Below are 20,692 nucleotides of genomic sequence, written 5' to 3' on the forward strand. Positions count from 1 at the left end.
CTGTGGTAGATGTGGTGCTGTGGACACACGGGAACATCGTTTTGAGTGTGCATCGGTGTCGACGGTATGGCGGCTGTGTCAACGAATGGTCGCCCACATTAATCGAACGCCTCCTCACCTTGTGACTGTTCGTCGTGTGATAGTGCCTAACTTCAAAGCTTTCCCGCGGACGAAAAATAACGCCACTGTCTGGATCTTAGGGCATACGATTTATGCCCTTATCGATATGGCCGTCACTGATACTGTGATTTACCTGGATTATTTGTGGGCCCAGTATATGACACTGAAGGATTGCGTTCACTTTCGCGAACTGTTTGCGAATTTTTTGAAGGCGGCCTTGGATTACGGCTATGAAATGGAACTGCGGCAAACACCTTGAACTGAGATTTACTGAGCTGACGCGTTCTATTTTTACTTTCTTTTTCCTTCTTTTCTTTGTTTTATTTGCGTTATGGTTGGTGACTTGTGCCACACCCACACTACGGGTCGTTCTGGTTTTATCTCCAAGGGAGGAATGTCCTTTTACTTTTGAGGAATTTTATTTTGTTCACAAGACTTCATGGGTATTTTAGAAGATACAGCCTGTTTGTGTGGAACATTCATAGTTGCAGGAGTGTTTTTTTTCCAATCTCTTAAATTCTGTTTCCGGACTGTCGCGATTTCATTTTATTACTTTCCTGTGATTTCTGTTTCTTTCGTGTGATGCACACATCGACATAAACTGTCATGTTGTGCTGTTGTCCTGCGTTGCCACCTGTTTTGTAACAACTCTCTGCTACATCGGAGTGACTGACGTTAGTCAGGAGGGACAATATATTTTTCTTTTAAGCGGAATATGAGTTTAGTTGAACTACGAGCAGAAGAGTTGAACCAGCGGAGGAAAGAAGACCGTCCACGAATTCCGCGATAAAATTTTTCTTAGTTCTCCATTTTTCTGTGGAAGAAGACACCACACTAACTGAGCAGAAGATGATTTTGTTTTAAGTTATACCACTGTTCCACGAAGTTCGACAGTCCAGCAAATATAGCGATGAAGCTCGCCGAAGAAGGCATATTTTGGTGAGAGTAAGGAGGGCTATAAGGGGAGTTGGGAGGCCAAAAAATAAAAAAAAAAAAAAAAAAAAAAAAAAAAAAAAAAAAAAAAAAAGTGGTAGAATGCTCGCCTGCCACGCGGGCGGCCCGGGTTCGATTCCCGGCCGATGCATCGTTTTGCTTTTCCCGCGGTGCCGTGTGGCTTGCGCGCTTGAGATGCACGATCCACAAGAATGTATAGCGGGATTCCCTTGAGAAGAACCGAGAACGCAGCACGCGCGGTTCCCCACTCAGACGCTCGCGTCATGTTCTGCGGACTGGCGTCGGCCTGGCCTCACAAGTTGCTGTGTCCAGGTGCCTCCGAGGCAATGAACTTGAACGACGGGGAGTACTGCCCATCGTTGCAAAAGCTGCAGCACCACCACAATCAACTGGGCCGGCAATGCACGTGTAGCAACAGAACACGTTATCCACCAAGTAGTGTATCTCTGCGTCTAACAATGGGTACGCTACTTGCCCAGTTCCCAGGACCAACGGTCCGCCCCGTGCCTCGGTAGCGCAGTAGTCAGCGCGTAAGTCTCATAATTTTAAGGTCGTGAGTTCGATCCTCACCCGGGGCATTTAATTTTCTGTGACTCACGGTGGTGCTGTCGCTAGGGCTCGAACTTATTTCTTGTTTGTTATCCACAACGTTTCAACGCTTCAGAGAGAAAATTTATACTTCCTGTTATTGATACTGACAGCTTTCCTTTTCCTCTTCTCCCAGTAGAGCATGAAGCCAAAAGCATTGCTCTGAGACTTTTGAGGTGCGCGCCTTGCCAGCCAGTATGCGCAATGACGTTCGCAAAGAGAGAAGGGTGCGAGAGACCATCCGATCCGTCGAACGGACGCCCAAATCCGGTGAGATCTAGTGGCTAGGATGCCTGGCTATCACCCCGGAGGCCCGGGCTCGATTGCCGGAACCGGAACGGAATTTTTTCCACACGAATCGTCTCAAGTTTCAGCAGTGCGTGCTGCCGTTTCCCGTCCTGCTCGCAGTACAGCTACTGTTTCGTGACCGCCAGCAGAACATAGACGGGCGAAGCAGACACACGGTGACCCTAGAAGTGGCGTGTGGCTTCATGCGACGTGTTTCCAGCGTAGGGCTGAGCAACCGTCCGCGTCGAGGCCCGTTAGCTCAGTTGGTTAGAGCGTCGTGCTAATAACGCGAAGGTCGTGGGTTCGATCCCCCCACGGGCCAGTAGACTTTTACTACTACGAAAAGGCAGCGCCGATTTCAGCTGGCGAGTGTGATGACCAAAAGATCATCGCCGTGCGTGGACGTTGGCAGAGGATCCGAACCCGACTCGTCGGGAAGCGCTGCAGCATTCGCTCGGCAATGGTCACAATATGTTGAATACGCTGGTTCTCATACGGCAAAGAGAAAATGAAAGAAAATGCCCGATTGCCGACGTGTAACAACTTTGGCCCTTGTCAGTGCTTGGGCGGGTGACCGCATGGGAACACAGGGTACTGTTGGCAATTTTGCTTCCTATTTTTCTTTCTCCTTTGTTTTCGCAGCTGCAGACCGATTCAGTGAGGGAGACGCCACCGTGAAATGAAGGGGCGTGCTGTGTGTCCACCGCCTCGCCTCTCCCTGCCTCTCTCAGTCGTTTCTCGTGCTTGTCGTTTTGATATAGGCCGACTGGAGAGCGTCAGCTCTCGCGTCAGCTGAGCAAAGTCGAGACAAGTCGAGACACACTGTAGGCTGGTCTGCAGCGAGTAAGAGGGAGAAAGAACATTAATTTAACGGCGCGTGGCAAAAGTACTCATACGCAAAGCTGAAAGCCTGCTGCGGTGGCCGGGAATCGAACCCGGATCAACTGCTTGCAAGGCAACTATGCTGACCTTTACACCACCACCGCACAACCGGGCGCCCCCACGCCGCGCTGTGTCGGCTTCCCGCCAGTCGGCAGCGGCCGAAGGTGATCGTAGCCCTAGGCGCATTACGAGGTAGGCTAGGGGAGCACATGCAGATGCATTCGCACGGCGTATCCATGCACATTTCGCACCCTTTGGCAAGAGTCGGCGCCGGCGACGCAAGAGGACGCAGAGGACGGCGTTCTGGCGGCATTTTTAGGCAGTACAGTGCAGGATTCAGCGTCTGCAGCATTTTCTCGACAGAATGCTACGGCGCTTGACGGCAGTCCCACGTTATCTCGAGACATCTGCTCGGGAAGCAGCGAAAGATTGCTACTGGTCTGAGCATCGGTGGTTCAGTGGTCCGCCCACGCTCTGAAGCGGCGCCCGTCTCTCTCGCGGCCATCCCGTATAAGATGTCCTACATACGGGAGTACTTTTTAACGAGGAGCTACGCTCTGTCAACGGCTACCGACAGACACAGGACCGCCCGCGGACTCTACGTTGCCCTGACTGGACAACCTCCGCGTCATAAACTGGTGTTCCGGAACCCTACAGTGGAATGGGTGAACGTGTGGGCAAACATCAACAACCCGGTGTTGCCGTCGGATGTCAGTGCGCTCTGGTTTAAGATCGTCAACAACACCCTAGCGACGAACCAGCGGCTTGCCGACATTCATCTCCTTCCCTCTGCCAACTGTGGTAGATGTGGTGCTGTGGACACACGGGAACATCGTTTTGAGTGTGCATCGGTGTCGACGGTATGGCGGCTGTGTCAACGAATGGTCGCCCACATTAATCGAACGCCTCCTCACCTTGTGACTGTTCGTCGTGTGATAGTGCCTAACTTCAAAGCTTTCCCGCGGACGAAAAATAACGCCACTGTCTGGATCTTAGGGCATACGATTTATGCCCTTATCGATATGGCCGTCACTGATACTGTGATTTACCTGGATTATTTGTGGGCCCAGTATATGACACTGAAGGATTGCGTTCACTTTCGCGAACTGTTTGCGAATTTTTTGAAGGCGGCCTTGGATTACGGCTATGAAATGGAACTGCGGCAAACACCTTGAACTGAGATTTACTGAGCTGACGCGTTCTATTTTTACTTTCTTTTTCCTTCTTTTCTTTGTTTTATTTGCGTTATGGTTGGTGACTTGTGCCACACCCACACTACGGGTCGTTCTGGTTTTATCTCCAAGGGAGGAATGTCCTTTTACTTTTGAGGAATTTTATTTTGTTCACAAGACTTCATGGGTATTTTAGAAGATACAGCCTGTTTGTGTGGAACATTCATAGTTGCAGGAGTGTTTTTTTTCCAATCTCTTAAATTCTGTTTCCGGACTGTCGCGATTTCATTTTATTACTTTCCTGTGATTTCTGTTTCTTTCGTGTGATGCACACATCGACATAAACTGTCATGTTGTGCTGTTGTCCTGCGTTGCCACCTGTTTTGTAACAACTCTCTGCTACATCGGAGTGACTGACGTTAGTCAGGAGGGACAATATATTTTTCTTTTAAGCGGAATATGAGTTTAGTTGAACTACGAGCAGAAGAGTTGAACCAGCGGAGGAAAGAAGACCGTCCACGAATTCCGCGATAAAATTTTTCTTAGTTCTCCATTTTTCTGTGGAAGAAGACACCACACTAACTGAGCAGAAGATGATTTTGTTTTAAGTTATACCACTGTTCCACGAAGTTCGACAGTCCAGCAAATATAGCGATGAAGCTCGCCGAAGAAGGCATATTTTGGTGAGAGTAAGGAGGGCTATAAGGGGAGTTGGGAGGCCAAAAAAAAAAAAAAAAAAGTGGTAGAATGCTCGCCTGCCACGCGGGCGGCCCGGGTTCGATTCCCGGCCGATGCATCGTTTTGCTTTTCCCGCGGTGCCGTGTGGCTTGCGCGCTTGAGATGCACGATCCACAAGAATGTATAGCGGGATTCCCTTGAGAAGAACCGAGAACGCAGCACGCGCGGTTCCCCACTCAGACGCTCGCGTCATGTTCTGCGGACTGGCGTCGGCCTGGCCTCACAAGTTGCTGTGTCCAGGTGCCTCCGAGGCAATGAACTTGAACGACGGGGAGTACTGCCCATCGTTGCAAAAGCTGCAGCACCACCACAATCAACTGGGCCGGCAATGCACGTGTAGCAACAGAACACGTTATCCACCAAGTAGTGTATCTCTGCGTCTAACAATGGGTACGCTACTTGCCCAGTTCTGGCGGCATTTTTAGGCAGTACAGTGCAGGATTCAGCGTCTGCAGCATTTTCTCGACAGAATGCTACGGCGCTTGACGGCAGTCCCACGTTATCTCGAGACATCTGCTCGGGAAGCAGCGAAAGATTGCTACTGGTCTGAGCATCGGTGGTTCAGTGGTCCGCCCACGCTCTGAAGCGGCGCCCGTCTCTCTCGCGGCCATCCCGTATAAGATGTCCTACATACGGGAGTACTTTTTAACGAGGAGCTACGCTCTGTCAACGGCTACCGACAGACACAGGACCGCCCGCGGACTCTACGTTGCCCTGACTGGACAACCTCCGCGTCATAAACTGGTGTTCCGGAACCCTACAGTGGAATGGGTGAACGTGTGGGCAAACATCAACATCCCGGTGTTGCCGTCGGATGTCAGTGCGCTCTGGTTTAAGATCGTCAACAACACCCTAGCGACGAACCAGCGGCTTGCCGACATTCATCTCCTTCCCTCTGCCAACTGTGGTAGATGTGGTGCTGTGGACACACGGGAACATCGTTTTGAGTGTGCATCGGTGTCGACGGTATGGCGGCTGTGTCAACGAATGGTCGCCCACATTAATCGAACGCCTCCTCACCTTGTGACTGTTCGTCGTGTGATAGTGCCTAACTTCAAAGCTTTCCCGCGGACGAAAAATAACGCCACTGTCTGGATCTTAGGGCATACGATTTATGCCCTTATCGATATGGCCGTCACTGATACTGTGATTTACCTGGATTATTTGTGGGCCCAGTATATGACACTGAAGGATTGCGTTCACTTTCGCGAACTGTTTGCGAATTTTTTGAAGGCGGCCTTGGATTACGGCTATGAAATGGAACTGCGGCAAACACCTTGAACTGAGATTTACTGAGCTGACGCGTTCTATTTTTACTTTCTTTTTCCTTCTTTTCTTTGTTTTATTTGCGTTATGGTTGGTGACTTGTGCCACACCCACACTACGGGTCGTTCTGGTTTTATCTCCAAGGGAGGAATGTCCTTTTACTTTTGAGGAATTTTATTTTGTTCACAAGACTTCATGGGTATTTTAGAAGATACAGCCTGTTTGTGTGGAACATTCATAGTTGCAGGAGTGTTTTTTTTCCAATCTCTTAAATTCTGTTTCCGGACTGTCGCGATTTCATTTTATTACTTTCCTGTGATTTCTGTTTCTTTCGTGTGATGCACACATCGACATAAACTGTCATGTTGTGCTGTTGTCCTGCGTTGCCACCTGTTTTGTAACAACTCTCTGCTACATCGGAGTGACTGACGTTAGTCAGGAGGGACAATATATTTTTCTTTTAAGCGGAATATGAGTTTAGTTGAACTACGAGCAGAAGAGTTGAACCAGCGGAGGAAAGAAGACCGTCCACGAATTCCGCGATAAAATTTTTCTTAGTTCTCCATTTTTCTGTGGAAGAAGACACCACACTAACTGAGCAGAAGATGATTTTGTTTTAAGTTATACCACTGTTCCACGAAGTTCGACAGTCCAGCAAATATAGCGATGAAGCTCGCCGAAGAAGGCATATTTTGGTGAGAGTAAGGAGGGCTATAAGGGGAGTTGGGAGGCCAAAAAAAAAAAAAAAAAAGTGGTAGAATGCTCGCCTGCCACGCGGGCGGCCCGGGTTCGATTCCCGGCCGATGCATCGTTTTGCTTTTCCCGCGGTGCCGTGTGGCTTGCGCGCTTGAGATGCACGATCCACAAGAATGTATAGCGGGATTCCCTTGAGAAGAACCGAGAACGCAGCACGCGCGGTTCCCCACTCAGACGCTCGCGTCATGTTCTGCGGACTGGCGTCGGCCTGGCCTCACAAGTTGCTGTGTCCAGGTGCCTCCGAGGCAATGAACTTGAACGACGGGGAGTACTGCCCATCGTTGCAAAAGCTGCAGCACCACCACAATCAACTGGGCCGGCAATGCACGTGTAGCAACAGAACACGTTATCCACCAAGTAGTGTATCTCTGCGTCTAACAATGGGTACGCTACTTGCCCAGTTCCCAGGACCAACGGTCCGCCCCGTGCCTCGGTAGCGCAGTAGTCAGCGCGTAAGTCTCATAATTTTAAGGTCGTGAGTTCGATCCTCACCCGGGGCATTTAATTTTCTGTGACTCACGGTGGTGCTGTCGCTAGGGCTCGAACTTATTTCTTGTTTGTTATCCACAACGTTTCAACGCTTCAGAGAGAAAATTTATACTTCCTGTTATTGATACTGACAGCTTTCCTTTTCCTCTTCTCCCAGTAGAGCATGAAGCCAAAAGCATTGCTCTGAGACTTTTGAGGTGCGCGCCTTGCCAGCCAGTATGCGCAATGACGTTCGCAAAGAGAGAAGGGTGCGAGAGACCATCCGATCCGTCGAACGGACGCCCAAATCCGGTGAGATCTAGTGGCTAGGATGCCTGGCTATCACCCCGGAGGCCCGGGCTCGATTGCCGGAACCGGAACGGAATTTTTTCCACACGAATCGTCTCAAGTTTCAGCAGTGCGTGCTGCCGTTTCCCGTCCTGCTCGCAGTACAGCTACTGTTTCGTGACCGCCAGCAGAACATAGACGGGCGAAGCAGACACACGGTGACCCTAGAAGTGGCGTGTGGCTTCATGCGACGTGTTTCCAGCGTAGGGCTGAGCAACCGTCCGCGTCGAGGCCCGTTAGCTCAGTTGGTTAGAGCGTCGTGCTAATAACGCGAAGGTCGTGGGTTCGATCCCCCCACGGGCCAGTAGACTTTTACTACTACGAAAAGGCAGCGCCGATTTCAGCTGGCGAGTGTGATGACCAAAAGATCATCGCCGTGCGTGGACGTTGGCAGAGGATCCGAACCCGACTCGTCGGGAAGCGCTGCAGCATTCGCTCGGCAATGGTCACAATATGTTGAATACGCTGGTTCTCATACGGCAAAGAGAAAATGAAAGAAAATGCCCGATTGCCGACGTGTAACAACTTTGGCCCTTGTCAGTGCTTGGGCGGGTGACCGCATGGGAACACAGGGTACTGTTGGCAATTTTGCTTCCTATTTTTCTTTCTCCTTTGTTTTCGCAGCTGCAGACCGATTCAGTGAGGGAGACGCCACCGTGAAATGAAGGGGCGTGCTGTGTGTCCACCGCCTCGCCTCTCCCTGCCTCTCTCAGTCGTTTCTCGTGCTTGTCGTTTTGATATAGGCCGACTGGAGAGCGTCAGCTCTCGCGTCAGCTGAGCAAAGTCGAGACAAGTCGAGACACACTGTAGGCTGGTCTGCAGCGAGTAAGAGGGAGAAAGAACATTAATTTAACGGCGCGTGGCAAAAGTACTCATACGCAAAGCTGAAAGCCTGCTGCGGTGGCCGGGAATCGAACCCGGATCAACTGCTTGCAAGGCAACTATGCTGACCTTTACACCACCACCGCACAACCGGGCGCCCCCACGCCGCGCTGTGTCGGCTTCCCGCCAGTCGGCAGCGGCCGAAGGTGATCGTAGCCCTAGGCGCATTACGAGGTAGGCTAGGGGAGCACATGCAGATGCATTCGCACGGCGTATCCATGCACATTTCGCACCCTTTGGCAAGAGTCGGCGCCGGCGACGCAAGAGGACGCAGAGGACGGCGTTCTGGCGGCATTTTTAGGCAGTACAGTGCAGGATTCAGCGTCTGCAGCATTTTCTCGACAGAATGCTACGGCGCTTGACGGCAGTCCCACGTTATCTCGAGACATCTGCTCGGGAAGCAGCGAAAGATTGCTACTGGTCTGAGCATCGGTGGTTCAGTGGTCCGCCCACGCTCTGAAGCGGCGCCCGTCTCTCTCGCGGCCATCCCGTATAAGATGTCCTACATACGGGAGTACTTTTTAACGAGGAGCTACGCTCTGTCAACGGCTACCGACAGACACAGGACCGCCCGCGGACTCTACGTTGCCCTGACTGGACAACCTCCGCGTCATAAACTGGTGTTCCGGAACCCTACAGTGGAATGGGTGAACGTGTGGGCAAACATCAACAACCCGGTGTTGCCGTCGGATGTCAGTGCGCTCTGGTTTAAGATCGTCAACAACACCCTAGCGACGAACCAGCGGCTTGCCGACATTCATCTCCTTCCCTCTGCCAACTGTGGTAGATGTGGTGCTGTGGACACACGGGAACATCGTTTTGAGTGTGCATCGGTGTCGACGGTATGGCGGCTGTGTCAACGAATGGTCGCCCACATTAATCGAACGCCTCCTCACCTTGTGACTGTTCGTCGTGTGATAGTGCCTAACTTCAAAGCTTTCCCGCGGACGAAAAATAACGCCACTGTCTGGATCTTAGGGCATACGATTTATGCCCTTATCGATATGGCCGTCACTGATACTGTGATTTACCTGGATTATTTGTGGGCCCAGTATATGACACTGAAGGATTGCGTTCACTTTCGCGAACTGTTTGCGAATTTTTTGAAGGCGGCCTTGGATTACGGCTATGAAATGGAACTGCGGCAAACACCTTGAACTGAGATTTACTGAGCTGACGCGTTCTATTTTTACTTTCTTTTTCCTTCTTTTCTTTGTTTTATTTGCGTTATGGTTGGTGACTTGTGCCACACCCACACTACGGGTCGTTCTGGTTTTATCTCCAAGGGAGGAATGTCCTTTTACTTTTGAGGAATTTTATTTTGTTCACAAGACTTCATGGGTATTTTAGAAGATACAGCCTGTTTGTGTGGAACATTCATAGTTGCAGGAGTGTTTTTTTTCCAATCTCTTAAATTCTGTTTCCGGACTGTCGCGATTTCATTTTATTACTTTCCTGTGATTTCTGTTTCTTTCGTGTGATGCACACATCGACATAAACTGTCATGTTGTGCTGTTGTCCTGCGTTGCCACCTGTTTTGTAACAACTCTCTGCTACATCGGAGTGACTGACGTTAGTCAGGAGGGACAATATATTTTTCTTTTAAGCGGAATATGAGTTTAGTTGAACTACGAGCAGAAGAGTTGAACCAGCGGAGGAAAGAAGACCGTCCACGAATTCCGCGATAAAATTTTTCTTAGTTCTCCATTTTTCTGTGGAAGAAGACACCACACTAACTGAGCAGAAGATGATTTTGTTTTAAGTTATACCACTGTTCCACGAAGTTCGACAGTCCAGCAAATATAGCGATGAAGCTCGCCGAAGAAGGCATATTTTGGTGAGAGTAAGGAGGGCTATAAGGGGAGTTGGGAGGCCAAAAAAAAAAAAAAAAAAGTGGTAGAATGCTCGCCTGCCACGCGGGCGGCCCGGGTTCGATTCCCGGCCGATGCATCGTTTTGCTTTTCCCGCGGTGCCGTGTGGCTTGCGCGCTTGAGATGCACGATCCACAAGAATGTATAGCGGGATTCCCTTGAGAAGAACCGAGAACGCAGCACGCGCGGTTCCCCACTCAGACGCTCGCGTCATGTTCTGCGGACTGGCGTCGGCCTGGCCTCACAAGTTGCTGTGTCCAGGTGCCTCCGAGGCAATGAACTTGAACGACGGGGAGTACTGCCCATCGTTGCAAAAGCTGCAGCACCACCACAATCAACTGGGCCGGCAATGCACGTGTAGCAACAGAACACGTTATCCACCAAGTAGTGTATCTCTGCGTCTAACAATGGGTACGCTACTTGCCCAGTTCCCAGGACCAACGGTCCGCCCCGTGCCTCGGTAGCGCAGTAGTCAGCGCGTAAGTCTCATAATTTTAAGGTCGTGAGTTCGATCCTCACCCGGGGCATTTAATTTTCTGTGACTCACGGTGGTGCTGTCGCTAGGGCTCGAACTTATTTCTTGTTTGTTATCCACAACGTTTCAACGCTTCAGAGAGAAAATTTATACTTCCTGTTATTGATACTGACAGCTTTCCTTTTCCTCTTCTCCCAGTAGAGCATGAAGCCAAAAGCATTGCTCTGAGACTTTTGAGGTGCGCGCCTTGCCAGCCAGTATGCGCAATGACGTTCGCAAAGAGAGAAGGGTGCGAGAGACCATCCGATCCGTCGAACGGACGCCCAAATCCGGTGAGATCTAGTGGCTAGGATGCCTGGCTATCACCCCGGAGGCCCGGGCTCGATTGCCGGAACCGGAACGGAATTTTTTCCACACGAATCGTCTCAAGTTTCAGCAGTGCGTGCTGCCGTTTCCCGTCCTGCTCGCAGTACAGCTACTGTTTCGTGACCGCCAGCAGAACATAGACGGGCGAAGCAGACACACGGTGACCCTAGAAGTGGCGTGTGGCTTCATGCGACGTGTTTCCAGCGTAGGGCTGAGCAACCGTCCGCGTCGAGGCCCGTTAGCTCAGTTGGTTAGAGCGTCGTGCTAATAACGCGAAGGTCGTGGGTTCGATCCCCCCACGGGCCAGTAGACTTTTACTACTACGAAAAGGCAGCGCCGATTTCAGCTGGCGAGTGTGATGACCAAAAGATCATCGCCGTGCGTGGACGTTGGCAGAGGATCCGAACCCGACTCGTCGGGAAGCGCTGCAGCATTCGCTCGGCAATGGTCACAATATGTTGAATACGCTGGTTCTCATACGGCAAAGAGAAAATGAAAGAAAATGCCCGATTGCCGACGTGTAACAACTTTGGCCCTTGTCAGTGCTTGGGCGGGTGACCGCATGGGAACACAGGGTACTGTTGGCAATTTTGCTTCCTATTTTTCTTTCTCCTTTGTTTTCGCAGCTGCAGACCGATTCAGTGAGGGAGACGCCACCGTGAAATGAAGGGGCGTGCTGTGTGTCCACCGCCTCGCCTCTCCCTGCCTCTCTCAGTCGTTTCTCGTGCTTGTCGTTTTGATATAGGCCGACTGGAGAGCGTCAGCTCTCGCGTCAGCTGAGCAAAGTCGAGACAAGTCGAGACACACTGTAGGCTGGTCTGCAGCGAGTAAGAGGGAGAAAGAACATTAATTTAACGGCGCGTGGCAAAAGTACTCATACGCAAAGCTGAAAGCCTGCTGCGGTGGCCGGGAATCGAACCCGGATCAACTGCTTGCAAGGCAACTATGCTGACCTTTACACCACCACCGCACAACCGGGCGCCCCCACGCCGCGCTGTGTCGGCTTCCCGCCAGTCGGCAGCGGCCGAAGGTGATCGTAGCCCTAGGCGCATTACGAGGTAGGCTAGGGGAGCACATGCAGATGCATTCGCACGGCGTATCCATGCACATTTCGCACCCTTTGGCAAGAGTCGGCGCCGGCGACGCAAGAGGACGCAGAGGACGGCGTTCTGGCGGCATTTTTAGGCAGTACAGTGCAGGATTCAGCGTCTGCAGCATTTTCTCGACAGAATGCTACGGCGCTTGACGGCAGTCCCACGTTATCTCGAGACATCTGCTCGGGAAGCAGCGAAAGATTGCTACTGGTCTGAGCATCGGTGGTTCAGTGGTCCGCCCACGCTCTGAAGCGGCGCCCGTCTCTCTCGCGGCCATCCCGTATAAGATGTCCTACATACGGGAGTACTTTTTAACGAGGAGCTACGCTCTGTCAACGGCTACCGACAGACACAGGACCGCCCGCGGACTCTACGTTGCCCTGACTGGACAACCTCCGCGTCATAAACTGGTGTTCCGGAACCCTACAGTGGAATGGGTGAACGTGTGGGCAAACATCAACAACCCGGTGTTGCCGTCGGATGTCAGTGCGCTCTGGTTTAAGATCGTCAACAACACCCTAGCGACGAACCAGCGGCTTGCCGACATTCATCTCCTTCCCTCTGCCAACTGTGGTAGATGTGGTGCTGTGGACACACGGGAACATCGTTTTGAGTGTGCATCGGTGTCGACGGTATGGCGGCTGTGTCAACGAATGGTCGCCCACATTAATCGAACGCCTCCTCACCTTGTGACTGTTCGTCGTGTGATAGTGCCTAACTTCAAAGCTTTCCCGCGGACGAAAAATAACGCCACTGTCTGGATCTTAGGGCATACGATTTATGCCCTTATCGATATGGCCGTCACTGATACTGTGATTTACCTGGATTATTTGTGGGCCCAGTATATGACACTGAAGGATTGCGTTCACTTTCGCGAACTGTTTGCGAATTTTTTGAAGGCGGCCTTGGATTACGGCTATGAAATGGAACTGCGGCAAACACCTTGAACTGAGATTTACTGAGCTGACGCGTTCTATTTTTACTTTCTTTTTCCTTCTTTTCTTTGTTTTATTTGCGTTATGGTTGGTGACTTGTGCCACACCCACACTACGGGTCGTTCTGGTTTTATCTCCAAGGGAGGAATGTCCTTTTACTTTTGAGGAATTTTATTTTGTTCACAAGACTTCATGGGTATTTTAGAAGATACAGCCTGTTTGTGTGGAACATTCATAGTTGCAGGAGTGTTTTTTTTCCAATCTCTTAAATTCTGTTTCCGGACTGTCGCGATTTCATTTTATTACTTTCCTGTGATTTCTGTTTCTTTCGTGTGATGCACACATCGACATAAACTGTCATGTTGTGCTGTTGTCCTGCGTTGCCACCTGTTTTGTAACAACTCTCTGCTACATCGGAGTGACTGACGTTAGTCAGGAGGGACAATATATTTTTCTTTTAAGCGGAATATGAGTTTAGTTGAACTACGAGCAGAAGAGTTGAACCAGCGGAGGAAAGAAGACCGTCCACGAATTCCGCGATAAAATTTTTCTTAGTTCTCCATTTTTCTGTGGAAGAAGACACCACACTAACTGAGCAGAAGATGATTTTGTTTTAAGTTATACCACTGTTCCACGAAGTTCGACAGTCCAGCAAATATAGCGATGAAGCTCGCCGAAGAAGGCATATTTTGGTGAGAGTAAGGAGGGCTATAAGGGGAGTTGGGAGGCCAAAAAAAAAAAAAAAAAAGTGGTAGAATGCTCGCCTGCCACGCGGGCGGCCCGGGTTCGATTCCCGGCCGATGCATCGTTTTGCTTTTCCCGCGGTGCCGTGTGGCTTGCGCGCTTGAGATGCACGATCCACAAGAATGTATAGCGGGATTCCCTTGAGAAGAACCGAGAACGCAGCACGCGCGGTTCCCCACTCAGACGCTCGCGTCATGTTCTGCGGACTGGCGTCGGCCTGGCCTCACAAGTTGCTGTGTCCAGGTGCCTCCGAGGCAATGAACTTGAACGACGGGGAGTACTGCCCATCGTTGCAAAAGCTGCAGCACCACCACAATCAACTGGGCCGGCAATGCACGTGTAGCAACAGAACACGTTATCCACCAAGTAGTGTATCTCTGCGTCTAACAATGGGTACGCTACTTGCCCAGTTCCCAGGACCAACGGTCCGCCCCGTGCCTCGGTAGCGCAGTAGTCAGCGCGTAAGTCTCATAATTTTAAGGTCGTGAGTTCGATCCTCACCCGGGGCATTTAATTTTCTGTGACTCACGGTGGTGCTGTCGCTAGGGCTCGAACTTATTTCTTGTTTGTTATCCACAACGTTTCAACGCTTCAGAGAGAAAATTTATACTTCCTGTTATTGATACTGACAGCTTTCCTTTTCCTCTTCTCCCAGTAGAGCATGAAGCCAAAAGCATTGCTCTGAGACTTTTGAGGTGCGCGCCTTGCCAGCCAGTATGCGCAATGACGTTCGCAAAGAGAGAAGGGTGCGAGAGACCATCCGATCCGTCGAACGGACGCCCAAATCCGGTGAGATCTAGTGGCTAGGATGCCTGGCTATCACCCCGGAGGCCCGGGCTCGATTGCCGGAACCGGAACGGAATTTTTTCCACACGAATCGTCTCAAGTTTCAGCAGTGCGTGCTGCCGTTTCCCGTCCTGCTCGCAGTACAGCTACTGTTTCGTGACCGCCAGCAGAACATAGACGGGCGAAGCAGACACACGGTGACCCTAGAAGTGGCGTGTGGCTTCATGCGACGTGTTTCCAGCGTAGGGCTGAGCAACCGTCCGCGTCGAGGCCCGTTAGCTCAGTTGGTTAGAGCGTCGTGCTAATAACGCGAAGGTCGTGGGTTCGATCCCCCCACGGGCCAGTAGACTTTTACTACTACGAAAAGGCAGCGCCGATTTCAGCTGGCGAGTGTGATGACCAAAAGATCATCGCCGTGCGTGGACGTTGGCAGAGGATCCGAACCCGACTCGTCGGGAAGCGCTGCAGCATTCGCTCGGCAATGGTCACAATATGTTGAATACGCTGGTTCTCATACGGCAAAGAGAAAATGAAAGAAAATGCCCGATTGCCGACGTGTAACAACTTTGGCCCTTGTCAGTGCTTGGGCGGGTGACCGCATGGGAACACAGGGTACTGTTGGCAATTTTGCTTCCTATTTTTCTTTCTCCTTTGTTTTCGCAGCTGCAGACCGATTCAGTGAGGGAGACGCCACCGTGAAATGAAGGGGCGTGCTGTGTGTCCACCGCCTCGCCTCTCCCTGCCTCTCTCAGTCGTTTCTCGTGCTTGTCGTTTTGATATAGGCCGACTGGAGAGCGTCAGCTCTCGCGTCAGCTGAGCAAAGTCGAGACAAGTCGAGACACACTGTAGGCTGGTCTGCAGCGAGTAAGAGGGAGAAAGAACATTAATTTAACGGCGCGTGGCAAAAGTACTCATACGCAAAGCTGAAAGCCTGCTGCGGTGGCCGGGAATCGAACCCGGATCAACTGCTTGCAAGGCAACTATGCTGACCTTTACACCACCACCGCACAACCGGGCGCCCCCACGCCGCGCTGTGTCGGCTTCCCGCCAGTCGGCAGCGGCCGAAGGTGATCGTAGCCCTAGGCGCATTACGAGGTAGGCTAGGGGAGCACATGCAGATGCATTCGCACGGCGTATCCATGCACATTTCGCACCCTTTGGCAAGAGTCGGCGCCGGCGACGCAAGAGGACGCAGAGGACGGCGTTCTGGCGGCATTTTTAGGCAGTACAGTGCAGGATTCAGCGTCTGCAGCATTTTCTCGACAGAATGCTACGGCGCTTGACGGCAGTCCCACGTTATCTCGAGACATCTGCTCGGGAAGCAGCGAAAGATTGCTACTGGTCTGAGCATCGGTGGTTCAGTGGTCCGCCCACGCTCTGAAGCGGCGCCCGTCTCTCTCGCGGCCATCCCGTATAAGATGTCCTACATACGGGAGTACTTTTTAACGAGGAGCTACGCTCTGTCAACGGCTACCGACAGACACAGGACCGCCCGCGGACTCTACGTTGCCCTGACTGGACAACCTCCGCGTCATAAACTGGTGTTCCGGAACCCTACAGTGGAATGGGTGAACGTGTGGGCAAACATCAACAACCCGGTGTTGCCGTCGGATGTCAGTGCGCTCTGGTTTAAGATCGTCAACAACACCCTAGCGACGAACCAGCGGCTTGCCGACATTCATCTCCTTCCCTCTGCCAACTGTGGTAGATGTGGTGCTGTGGACACACGGGAACATCGTTTTGAGTGTGCATCGGTGTCGACGGTATGGCGGCTGTGTCAACGAATGGTCGCCCACATTAATCGAACGCCTCCTCACCTTGTGACTGTTCGTCGTGTGATAGTGCCTAACTTCAAAGCTTTCCCGCGGACGAAAAATAACGCCACTGTCTGGATCTTAGGGCATACGATTTATGCCCTTATCGATATGGCCGTCACTGATACTGTGATTTACCTGGATTATTTGTGGGCCCAGTATATGACACTGAAGGATTGCGTTCACTTTCGCGAACTGTTTGCGAATTTTTTGAAGGCGGCCTTGGATTACGGCTATGAAATGGAACTGCGGCAAACACCTTGAACTGAGATTTACTGAGCTGACGCGTTCTATTTTTACTTTCTTTTTCCTTCTTTTCTTTGTTTTATTTGCGTTATGGTTGGTGACTTGTGCCACACCCACACTACGGGTCGTTCTGGTTTTATCTCCAAGGGAGGAATGTCCTTTTACTTTTGAGGAATTTTATTTTGTTCACAAGACTTCATGGGTATTTTAGAAGATACAGCCTGTTTGTGTGGAACATTCATAGTTGCAGGAGTGTTTTTTTTCCAATCTCTTAAATTCTGTTTCCGGACTGTCGCGATTTCATTTTATTACTTTCCTGTGATTTCTGTTTCTTTCGTGTGATGCACACATCGACATAAACTGTCATGTTGTGCTGTTGTCCTGCGTTGCCACCTGTTTTGTAACAACTCTCTGCTACATCGGAGTGACTGACGTTAGTCAGGAGGGACAATATATTTTTCTTTTAAGCGGAATATGAGTTTAGTTGAACTACGAGCAGAAGAGTTGAACCAGCGGAGGAAAGAAGACCGTCCACGAATTCCGCGATAAAATTTTTCTTAGTTCTCCATTTTTCTGTGGAAGAAGACACCACACTAACTGAGCAGAAGATGATTTTGTTTTAAGTTATACCACTGTTCCACGAAGTTCGACAGTCCAGCAAATATAGCGATGAAGCTCGCCGAAGAAGGCATATTTTGGTGAGAGTAAGGAGGGCTATAAGGGGAGTTGGGAGGCCAAAAAAAAAAAAAAAAAAAAAAAAAAAAAAAAAAAAAAAAAGTGGTAGAATGCTCGCCTGCCACGCGGGCGGCCCGGGTTCGATTCCCGGCCGATGCATCGTTTTGCTTTTCCCGCGGTGCCGTGTGGCTTGCGCGCTTGAGATGCACGATCCACAAGAATGTATAGCGGGATTCCCTTGAGAAGAACCGAGAACGCAGCACGCGCGGTTCCCCACTCAGACGCTCGCGTCATGTTCTGCGGACTGGCGTCGGCCTGGCCTCACAAGTTGCTGTGTCCAGGTGCCTCCGAGGCAATGAACTTGAACGACGGGGAGTACTGCCCATCGTTGCAAAAGCTGCAGCACCACCACAATCAACTGGGCCGGCAATGCACGTGTAGCAACAGAACACGTTATCCACCAAGTAGTGTATCTCTGCGTCTAACAATGGGTACGCTACTTGCCCAGTTCCCAGGACCAACGGTCCGCCCCGTGCCTCGGTAGCGCAGTAGTCAGCGCGTAAGTCTCATAATTTTAAGGTCGTGAGTTCGATCCTCACCCGGGGCATTTAATTTTCTGTGACTCACGGTGGTGCTGTCGCTAGGGCTCGAACTTATTTCTTGTTTGTTATCCACAACGTTTCAACGCTTCAGAGAGAAAATTTATACTTCCTGTTATTGATACTGACAGCTTTCCTTTTCCTCTTCTCCCAGTAGAGCATGAAGCCAAAAGCATTGCTCTGAGACTTTTGAGGTGCGCGCCTTGCCAGCCAGTATGCGCAATGACGTTCGCAAAGAGAGAAGGGTGCGAGAGACCATCCGATCCGTCGAACGGACGCCCAAATCCGGTGAGATCTAGTGGCTAGGATGCCTGGCTATCACCCCGGAGGCCCGGGCTCGATTGCCGGAACCGGAACGGAATTTTTTCCACACGAATCGTCTCAAGTTTCAGCAGTGCGTGCTGCCGTTTCCCGTCCTGCTCGCAGTACAGCTACTGTTTCGTGACCGCCAGCAGAACATAGACGGGCGAAGCAGACACACGGTGACCCTAGAAGTGGCGTGTGGCTTCATGCGACGTGTTTCCAGCGTAGGGCTGAGCAACCGTCCGCGTCGAGGCCCGTTAGCTCAGTTGGTTAGAGCGTCGTGCTAATAACGCGAAGGTCGTGGTGTTCGATCCCCCCACGGGCCAGTAGGCTTTTACTACTACGAAAAGGCAGCGCCGATTTCAGCTGGCGAGTGTGATGACCAAAAGATCATCGCCGTGCGTGGACGTTGGCAGAGGATCCGAACCCGACTCGTCGGGAAGCGCTGCAGCATTCGCTCGGCAATGGTCACAATATGTTGAATACGCTGGTTCTCATACGGCAAAGAGAAAATGAAAGAAAATGCCCGATTGCCGACGTGTAACAACTTTGGCCCTTGTCAGTGCTTGGGCGGGTGACCGCATGGGAACACAGGGTACTGTTGGCAATTTTGCTTCCTATTTTTCTTTCTCCTTTGTTTTCGCAGCTGCAGACCGATTCAGTGAGGGAGACGCCACCGTGAAATGAAGGGGCGTGCTGTGTGTCCACCGCCTCGCCTCTCCCTGCCTCTCTCAGTCGTTTCTCGTGCTTGTCGTTTTGATATAGGCCGACTGGAGAGCGTCAGCTCTCGCGTCAGCTGAGCAAAGTCGAGACAAGTCGAGACACACTGTAGGCTGGTCTGCAGCGAGTAAGAGGGAGAAAGAACATTAATTTAACGGCGCGTGGCAAAAGTACTCATACGCAAAGCTGAAAGCCTGCTGCGGTGGCCGGGAATCGAACCCGGATCAACTGCTTGCAAGGCAACTATGCTGACCTTTACACCACCACCGCACAACCGGGCGCCCCCACGCCGCGCTGTGTCGGCTTCCCGCCAGTCGGCAGCGGCCGAAGGTGATCGTAGCCCTAGGCGCATTACGAGGTAGGCTAGGGGAGCACATGCAGATGCATTCGCACGGCGTATCCATGCACATTTCGCACCCTTTGGCAAGAGTCGGCGCCGGCGACGCAAGAGGACGCAGAGGACGGCGTTCTGGCGGCATTTTTAGGCAGTACAGTGCAGGATTCAGCGTCTGCAGCATTTTCTCGACAGAATGCTACGGCGCTTGACGGCAGTCCCACGTTATCTCGAGACATCTGCTCGGGAAGCAGCGAAAGATTGCTACTGGTCTGAGCATCGGTGGTTCAGTGGTCCGCCCACGCTCTGAAGCGGCGCCCGTCTCTCTCGCGGCCATCCCGTATAAGATGTCCTACATACGGGAGTACTTTTTAACGAGGAGCTACGCTCTGTCAACGGCTACCGACAGACACAGGACCGCCCGCGGACTCTACGTTGCCCTGACTGGACAACCTCCGCGTCATAAACTGGTGTTCCGGAACCCTACAGTGGAATGGGTGAACGTGTGGGCAAACATCAACAACCCGGTGTTGCCGTCGGATGTCAGTGCGCTCTGGTTTAAGATCGTCAACAACACCCTAGCGACGAACCAGCGGCTTGCCGACATTCATCTCCTTCCCTCTGCCAACTGTGGTAGATGTGGTGCTGTGGACACACGGGAACATCGTTTTGAGTGTGCATCGGTGTCGACGGTATGGCGGCTGTGTCAACGAATGGTCGCCCACATTAATCGAACGCCTCCTCACCTTGTGACTGTTCGTCGTGTGATAGTGCCTAACTTCAAAGCTTTCCCGCGGACGAAAAATAACGCCACTGTCTGGATCTTAGGGCATACGATTTATGCCCTTATCGATATGGCCGTCACTGATACTGTGATTTACCTGGATTATTTGTGGGCCCAGTATATGACACTGAAGGATTGCGTTCACTTTCGCGAACTGTTTGCGAATTTTTTGAAGGCGGCCTTGGATTACGGCTATGAAATGGAACTGCGGCAAACACCTTGAACTGAGATTTACTGAGCTGACGCGTTCTATTTTTACTTTCTTTTTCCTTCTTTTCTTTGTTTTATTTGCGTTATGGTTGGTGACTTGTGCCACACCCACACTACGGGTCGTTCTGGTTTTATCTCCAAGGGAGGAATGTCCTTTTACTTTTGAGGAATTTTATTTTGTTCACAAGACTTCATGGGTATTTTAGAAGATACAGCCTGTTTGTGTGGAACATTCATAGTTGCAGGAGTGTTTTTTTTCCAATCTCTTAAATTC

At 51.3% G+C, this 20,692-nt stretch overlaps 15 non-coding genes across 15 annotated transcripts; 10 read left to right on the forward strand and 5 right to left on the reverse strand.

Annotated features, from left to right (window-relative positions):
• Positions 1-1,579: 1,579 nt before the first annotated feature.
• Trnam-cau lies at positions 1,580-1,652 on the forward strand. The gene has a single exon. It is a non-coding gene; the product is annotated as a tRNA-Met (tRNA).
• Positions 1,653-2,198: 546 nt separating this feature from the next.
• Positions 2,199-2,272, forward strand: Trnai-aau. Its single transcript has one exon. It is a non-coding gene; the product is annotated as a tRNA-Ile (tRNA).
• A 592-nt stretch (positions 2,273-2,864) lies between these two features.
• Positions 2,865-2,936, reverse strand: Trnaa-ugc. The gene has a single exon. It is a non-coding gene; the product is annotated as a tRNA-Ala (tRNA).
• A 4,255-nt stretch (positions 2,937-7,191) lies between these two features.
• On the forward strand, positions 7,192-7,264 carry Trnam-cau. Its single transcript has one exon. It is a non-coding gene; the product is annotated as a tRNA-Met (tRNA).
• Positions 7,265-7,810: 546 nt separating this feature from the next.
• Positions 7,811-7,884, forward strand: Trnai-aau. Its single transcript has one exon. It is a non-coding gene; the product is annotated as a tRNA-Ile (tRNA).
• A 592-nt stretch (positions 7,885-8,476) lies between these two features.
• Positions 8,477-8,548, reverse strand: Trnaa-ugc. The gene has a single exon. It is a non-coding gene; the product is annotated as a tRNA-Ala (tRNA).
• Positions 8,549-10,787: 2,239 nt separating this feature from the next.
• Positions 10,788-10,860, forward strand: Trnam-cau. The gene has a single exon. It is a non-coding gene; the product is annotated as a tRNA-Met (tRNA).
• A 546-nt stretch (positions 10,861-11,406) lies between these two features.
• Trnai-aau lies at positions 11,407-11,480 on the forward strand. The gene has a single exon. It is a non-coding gene; the product is annotated as a tRNA-Ile (tRNA).
• A 592-nt stretch (positions 11,481-12,072) lies between these two features.
• Positions 12,073-12,144, reverse strand: Trnaa-ugc. The gene has a single exon. It is a non-coding gene; the product is annotated as a tRNA-Ala (tRNA).
• Positions 12,145-14,383: 2,239 nt separating this feature from the next.
• On the forward strand, positions 14,384-14,456 carry Trnam-cau. The gene has a single exon. It is a non-coding gene; the product is annotated as a tRNA-Met (tRNA).
• Positions 14,457-15,002: 546 nt separating this feature from the next.
• Trnai-aau lies at positions 15,003-15,076 on the forward strand. The gene has a single exon. It is a non-coding gene; the product is annotated as a tRNA-Ile (tRNA).
• Positions 15,077-15,668: 592 nt separating this feature from the next.
• Trnaa-ugc lies at positions 15,669-15,740 on the reverse strand. Its single transcript has one exon. It is a non-coding gene; the product is annotated as a tRNA-Ala (tRNA).
• Positions 15,741-18,002: 2,262 nt separating this feature from the next.
• Trnam-cau lies at positions 18,003-18,075 on the forward strand. The gene has a single exon. It is a non-coding gene; the product is annotated as a tRNA-Met (tRNA).
• Positions 18,076-18,621: 546 nt separating this feature from the next.
• Positions 18,622-18,696, forward strand: Trnai-aau. Its single transcript has one exon. It is a non-coding gene; the product is annotated as a tRNA-Ile (tRNA).
• A 592-nt stretch (positions 18,697-19,288) lies between these two features.
• Positions 19,289-19,360, reverse strand: Trnaa-ugc. The gene has a single exon. It is a non-coding gene; the product is annotated as a tRNA-Ala (tRNA).
• Between the last annotated feature and the right edge of the window lie 1,332 nt (positions 19,361-20,692).

This window comes from Schistocerca piceifrons, unplaced genomic scaffold, assembly GCF_021461385.2.
Source record: "Schistocerca piceifrons isolate TAMUIC-IGC-003096 unplaced genomic scaffold, iqSchPice1.1 HiC_scaffold_397, whole genome shotgun sequence".
In the NCBI taxonomy this organism is placed as follows: domain Eukaryota; kingdom Metazoa; phylum Arthropoda; class Insecta; order Orthoptera; family Acrididae; genus Schistocerca; species Schistocerca piceifrons.